Genomic DNA, 7454 nt, shown 5'->3' on the forward strand with positions numbered 1-7454 from the left:
CTTTCACCTTCATCAAGAGGCTCCTCCTGTCAAACCCCCTCCTATGGAGAACTGCATTACATATTTCTACCACTGGATACCAGCCATAGTAGAGTTTTGCAGTTTATTTTGAAATTCCTTTATCACTTAACTATTTTCCCCAGCAGACTAAAAATCTCTTAAAGGCAGGAGCTATATATGCCTTATTAGTCATATATTTATATATCTAGCCCCTGTGACAGTGACTGCTACTTATTGTCTCCCCAAATAAAGTTTATTTAGTGAGTGAAAGGTCTTCTTACACATGTTACAAATGACTCTCATAGCTACAGAGAAGTTGTGGCTTCAAGTTCAATCAGTGACTTACTATGAATGTGGCTATAGGCAAGTGTTATATTATATTATATATTTTATTTATTTTTGGTTTAACACCCTTTGTGTGGTAAGTCACTTTAGTCAAGTCTTACTTTCTGTGACTCTATGAACCATGGCCCACCAGGGTCCTCTGTCTGTGGGATTCTCCAGGCAAGAATACTGGAGTGGGTTGCTATGGCCTCCTCCGGGGGATTTTCCCAACCCAGGGATTGAACCGCAGTCTCCTACATCTCCTGCATTCGCAGGTGGGTTCTTTACCACTAGCACCACCTGAGAAGCTCTACTCAGTTCTTTCTTTTTAAGAGAAGCACTTGTTAACATTTAATGAATTTTCTACCATATGGCTTCAGTCTACCAGGACTCAAGCCCTTCCCACACCCTTAATCTTCTCCTCAGCTCTTCTGCTGAAGAAGTTGGCCTTCGGGATGACAGGCTGCTTTGGAATCTTGAATACTGGAGTGGGTTGTCATTTCCTACTCCACCTTTCCCCAGAAATTTGTAGTAACCCAATCCACTACCTCTTGGAGCCAGGGAAGGCATGTTTCTGACCTGGGCACTTCTGGGGGCTGATTGCCCTCGCCAGTGCATCAAGACCAGCAGATTCTTTGTGGGGACTCTAGCACACCCGGACAAGAGCTGTCAGGATGTGACTCTACTGTCGGGTGTGTGCATGCGTGCTCAGTCGCTTCCGTCATGTCCAACTTTTTGCAACCCCATGAACTGAAGCCCAGCATGCTTCTCTGTCCATGGGATTCTCCAGGCAGGAATACTAGAGTGGGTTGCCATGCCCTCCTCCAGGGGAATCTTCCTGACCCAGGGATCAAATCCATGTCTCTTGTGTCTCCTGCATTGGCAGGCAGGTTCTTGATCACTAGCTTGGGAAGTCCTAGTCTTGGGTAGGCAAGTATTTTAGTTTTCTAGTTAGACTATTAAATTTCTCTGCATATTTTTGGAACAAAATCAATCAGAATGGTCCTGCTAAAGAAGGCTATGTTCCTTTATCTTCAGGAGTTTATTGGCATCAAATGAGATAGTTTTTTTTTTTTTTTTAAGTACCTATATAACATCAGCTCAATAATGACAGATTGATTAGGTTTCATCTCTGAAGGGAGTTGATGGCCTAACATGAGGGCAGGAATTATTACCTTCAGGTGGTCATTAATCCCCATGAAATATCCATCCCTACAGTAATTGCTCTTATAAATTGAAAAGTGGAAATATATTTATGCAAGGCTGAAGATTTCTGTTTTCTGCCATTTCAGTTGTATGTGTAAGACATTTCTAGAGACTTAATGTTCTGTACTTAGGCTTCTCAGATTGCTTAATATAGGTTTCTGCACTCAGCTTATGTGGTGGATAAGATTTCCTACTTCATCATTTCTAATCCTATGATCAAAGCAACAATCAAAATCCATTTCATGTGAATGTTATTCTGAAGGACATTTGTACATTTTCTGGGAGCCAATCTTTCTTATTACAGTATGGTTCGGTTTAAATTTCTGGTTGCCTGTTTGTAAATCATAGTTTGTTTGTTTGCTTGTTTTTTAAGATTCTTTTTTCTTCAGAAGACAAAGCTATATACTGAGATCAAAAAACACTCATATTCCAAACTGAGCATCTACTTGCAAGTTTGAAGAGCAGTTTGTTTTAAAATTACTACTTTTATTTGCTATGAAGGCAAATGTGATTTATTTATATGTGTGTATATATATATATATATATATATGGAAATGAACAGGTACATGTTTGATAACTTAAATTATCAGAGTTTCTACAGAGTTGTTATCAGGTTTGCTTTCTCATGTAATGGGAGATAACCGAAGATTGCATGTTTTAACTTATTTTTTAGCCAATTAGATTCTTATATCTGATCCCACTCGTGATCAGTAGCAAACTTTGGTGACATAGGTGGCCATGTGATGTGGTGCATAAGAGAAAACTCACTCTATGGCTGAATGATTGGGTAATTAGCTTGGTCACATTTGAGGTAAGTTCTAACCAACTCAGCCAACATTCTTTGATCATGGAATGTGAGGAATGTGATGACCTGTGGAAAAGACAGTCTGTCTTTGGAAGTGACCTCCATTTGACAGGAAAGCACATTTCCTACAGGTATCTTTCTTAGCCTTTATACTTGAGTAGAAGTGTGAATAGAGTTAGTGAATCTGGTATGCAGTTGATTATCGTCTCTTAGGAAATGAACATAAACCAAGTTGATCCACCTTTATTTCATATCTGATAGGCTTTTTAAAATTGGAGTATAGTTTTACAATGTTGGGTTATATATTATATATATTCCCTCCCTCTTGGACCTCCTTCCTACCCCACCCCCCACCATCCCACCCATCTAGGTCACCACAGAGTACCAAACAGCTCCCTATGTTATATAGCAGTTTCTCATTAGTTATCTTTTTTACAGATGGTAGTATATATATCGGAGAAGGCAATGGCACCCCACTCCAGTACTCTTGCCTGGAAAATCCCATGGATGGAGGAGCCTGGTGGGCTGCAGTCCATGGGGTCTCGAAGAGTCGGACATGACTGAGTGACTTGACTTTCACTTTTCACTTTCATGCACTGGAGAAGGAAATGGCAGCCCACTCCAGTGTTCTTGCCTGGAGAATCCCAGGGATGGGGGAGCCTGGTGGGCTGCTGTCTATGGGGTCGCACAGAGTCGGACACGACTGAAGCGACTTAGCAGCAGCAGCAGCAGCAGTATATATATGCCAATCTGAATCTCCCAATTCATTCCACCCTCCCCTTCCCCTATTACGTCCATACATCCACTCTATGTCTGCGTCTCTATTTTTGCTTTGCAAATAAGTTCACCTATAGCTTTTTCTAGATTCCACCTATATGCGTTGATACATGATATTTCTTTTTCTTTTTCTGACTTCACTCTGTATATTCGTCTCTAGGTCCATCCAAATCTCTGTAAATGACACAATTTCATTGCCTTTTATGGCTGAATAATATTCTGCTGCATATATGTACCACATCTTCTTTATCCATTCATCTGTCAATGGACATTTAGGTTGCTTCCATATCCTGGCTGTTGTAAACTGTGCTGCGATGAACATTGGAGTACATGTGTCTTTCTGAAGTATGGTTTTCTCAGAATATGTGCCTGGTAGTGGACTCCTGGGTCATATGATAGTTCTATTTTTAGTTTTGTAAGGCACCTCCATACTGTTCTCCATAGTGATTATATCCATTTACATTCCAACCAACAGTGCAAGAAGGTTCCCTTGTTGCCACACCCTCTCCAGCTCTCCAGTAATTATTGTTTGTAGATTTTTTTGATGGCCATTTTGACTGGTGTGAAGTGATACATAATTGTTGTCTTGATTTTCCTTTCTCTAATAATTAGCCACACCTTTTAGGAACACCTTTTCATGTTCCTCTTGGCCATCTAAATGTCTTCTTTGGAGAAATGTCTATTTAGGTCTTGGGAGGAATATGAAGGTTTCTAGATTTTCCTGATTTAAAAATTATTAAAATGTGTATTTTAATTATACAGCCTTGCCTTTGCCCATGCTATTACCACCGAGGCAACTCAACTGACTTATGAACAGGATGAATTATTGCCCCTTTGCCATCAAGCCAGCCACGATGACATGGGATTATCATTCATTATTTCTTACTGTGCACCAAAATCACTTATGTGAAAACCATTCTCCTTTATATTTTGCTTTTATATAGGTTTCAATTTGTTTAGTGAATGTACTGAAAGTGTTTTACGTTTCAGCTTTTGAAGTCTATTATATAGATTTTTATATTCTTAAAAGCTACTAGAGAAACTATATACATATTTTAAAATATCAGTGATGACGGTAGGAAGAAAATTTGGAATAGTTCTGGGTATGGAGTCAGTCAGCTTGTGTTTGAATTTTGACTCTGCCAGAGTTCAGCTACTTGATCTACTTGATTTCATATAGATCACACATTTTTCTAGGATTCAGGTTCTCAGAAATAACAGTAGTCTCAGAGATGTCAATGAGTATGAACTCTTTGTAAAAATCCTTAGTGTAGTGTCTGGCTCCTGGTAGGTGGGCAAGAAACAAATCTTTTAAAATTAATAAAATAAAAATAGTAATTGACTCACAAATTAAATAGATGTTATTTGAAAAGAACAAAGCAAGAAAACACATATATTGAAGACTGATCTACAGATGAAGTTAATGTTAGTTAATCACAAATAATGGAGTTCTAAAGAGTCTAATTTCAAATTAAGATCAGCTACAACCTAGATAGCATATTCAAAAGCAGAGACATTACTTTGCCAACAAAGGTCCGTCTAGTCAAGGCTATAGTTTTTCCAGTGGTCATGTATGGATGTGAGAGTTGGACTGTGAAGAAAGCTGAGAACGGAAGAATTGATGCTTTTGAACTGTGGTGTTGGAGAAGACTCTTGAGAGTCCCTTGGACTGCAAGGAGATCCAACCAGTCCATTCTAAAGGAGATCAGTCCTGGGTGTTCTTTGGAAGGACTGATGCTAAAGCTGAAACTCCAATACTTTGGCCACCTCATGCGAAGAGTTGACTCATTGGAAAAGACTCTGATGCTGGGAGGGATTGGGGGCAGGAGGAGAAGGGGACGACAGAGGATGAGATGCCTGGATGGCATCACTGGCTTGATGGACGTGAGTCTGAGTGAACTCTGGGAGTTGGTGATGGACAGGGAGGCCTGGCGTGCAGCAATTCATGGGGTCGCAAAGAGTCAGACACGACTGAGTGACTGAACTGAACTGAACTGAACACTGAATTCCAGAGATTTTTATCCCATCCTTCTTCCTAAGTTAGTGATTGCCTTTAAATACATTTTTGTATCACAGTAAGGAAAGGATTAAAACTTTAAATACCCTCGATGAGTTGGAAAAATAAACTGCCTGATGATAAGCTGAATTTTTTGACAACAGACTTCTTTGTACAGCAAATACTCTATAGGGAAGATGCATATAATGGTAAGATTTATAAATAACAAAGAGTATAGTATTCTTCCTATTAGTTAACATAATGGTTTTGAAATGTTATGAAGGGCATTGCAGAATGATACAAAGTAAACAAACAACTGATGAGAATTTGTAATTCTAAATCATCAGTTCTTGTATCACTTCTATGCATTAATTCATTTAATAAATATTGAGAACATACAGAATGTCAGACACTTAGCTAGGTTCAGTTCAGTTCAGCCACTCAGTCATGTCTGACTCTGCAACCCCATGGACTGCAGCACACCAGGCCTCCTTGTCCACCAACTCCCAGAGTTTACCCAAACTCATGTCCATTGAGTCAGTGATGCCATCCAACCATTTCATCGTCGGTCATCCCCTTCTCCTCCTGCTTTCAATCTTTCAAAACATCAAGGTATTTTCAAATGAGTCAGCTTTTCACATCAGGTGGCCAAAGTGTTGGAGTTTCAGCTTCAACATCAGTCCTTCCAATGAACACTCAGGACTGATCTTTAGAATGGACTGGTTGGATCTCCTTGCAGTTCAAGGGACTCTCAAGAGTCTTCTCCAACACCACAGTTCAATAGGAATGCAAAAGCCTAGACAGAAATCAGTTTCCTGCCTTTACAGAGCCATGATCCAATGAAAAACATAGCTATTAAATACATTTTACATATGTAGTCGGTTTTATGGAAGGAAAATCGAAAGAACTAACAGAAAGAAGCCAAGGACTCAGGAGTATAGTGTGACATCTAAAGAAAGAGGAATTAACAATGCTAGTGATGTGCATAGGTGTACACAAATGTGCATGTGTATTGGTGTGTGAGGGGAAGGGATTTAGAGAGAGAGAGGGAGAGAGGGTGAGAGAAGGGTGACATAGAGAGGGTAAACATAACTGGAGGTCTGGCAATGAGAGCATGTGTCTGTGATCTGCTTGGAGGGGAAGAGAATGGGGACTAGAGAGGAGATTAGCCTGTGATTACTAAAAAGTAATCACAGGCCAATCTTGGAGCATATTTTAAGCCTTCGAAAGCATTAAAGATATGTGTTTCATATCTTCAGAGAAGTCATTGAAGCATTTGAAGCAGGAAAGTAATGTGATCAGATTGCTTGTTGTTAAACTCAGTTTTGACAACTCTGTGGCTTCTTAAAGTAGTATCTGCTTTGCATCCACATAAATAACAACTGGAATGTGCACCCAGAGAGGATTAAACAACGAAGTAGTACAAGTTATTTAATAAGTTAAAATACTTGCTTTTGTTCTTTTTGCTTTCTAAGAAACTGCAAGGAGGAAAGATCATAATATTCTAGGAGAGTGCTTCTCAAGCTATCCGTGGTTTGAGAAGTTTCTAGTTCTCAAACTAACTAGTTTCTTTTCCCAATTTGATGAAATGCAATAAAGATGCATTACTTATAAAATAAACTTAATATGTACACAATGCAAGCCTAAATTTTATTTATTTTTATTTGAAGGGTAATTTTCTTTACAGAATTTTGTTGTTTTCTGCCAAGTATAATCAGAACAGACATAAGAGAGAGAGACAACAAAGAGTCACAGAACTGGTATACATATGAGGGCAATTAAAATTTCTGTACTTATCTCACACAGATTAATTAAAAAGCAGGACAGAAACCCTGAGAGAGTTCTGCTTCAGAAATACTTTATATACTGATCCTGAGGTCAAAAATTTGTTCTCCAAATTTTTTAGGGGTAAGAAAAATGGAACAAAATTGAGTTCAGCAAGAAGGATATGGATACCATATAGAGAGGTATGGAACTAAAAAAAAAAAAAAAAACTAAACTCTTTGCCTTTGTTGTTTTGTGTGTGTGTGTGTGTTTAAATTTATTTATTTTAATTGGAGGCCAATTACTTTACAATATTGTATTGGTTTTTCCATACATCAACATGAATCCACCACGGGTGTACACGTGTTCCCCATCCTGAACCCCCCTCCCACCTCCCTCCCCGTACCATCCCTCTGGGTCATCCCAGTGCACCAGCCCCAAGCATCCTGTATCCTGCATCGAACCTGGACTGGTGATTTGTTTCTTATATGATATTGTACCTGTTTCAATGCCATTCTCCCAAATCATCCCCCCCTCCCTCTCCCACAGAGTCCAAAAGACTGTTCTATACATCTGTGTCTC

The 7454-nt window shown here is 39.2% G+C and overlaps 1 non-coding gene across 1 annotated transcript; it reads right to left on the reverse strand.

Annotated features, from left to right (window-relative positions):
• Positions 1-890: 890 nt before the first annotated feature.
• On the reverse strand, positions 891-1011 carry LOC138987667 (small nucleolar RNA SNORA3/SNORA45 family). The gene has a single exon (XR_011464051.1). It is a non-coding gene; the product is annotated as a small nucleolar RNA SNORA3/SNORA45 family (small nucleolar RNA).
• Positions 1012-7454: the final 6443 nt, after the last annotated feature.

The sequence above is a fragment of the Bos mutus genome, chromosome 4, assembly GCF_027580195.1.
Source record: "Bos mutus isolate GX-2022 chromosome 4, NWIPB_WYAK_1.1, whole genome shotgun sequence".
Taxonomy (NCBI): Eukaryota; Metazoa; Chordata; class Mammalia; order Artiodactyla; family Bovidae; genus Bos; species Bos mutus.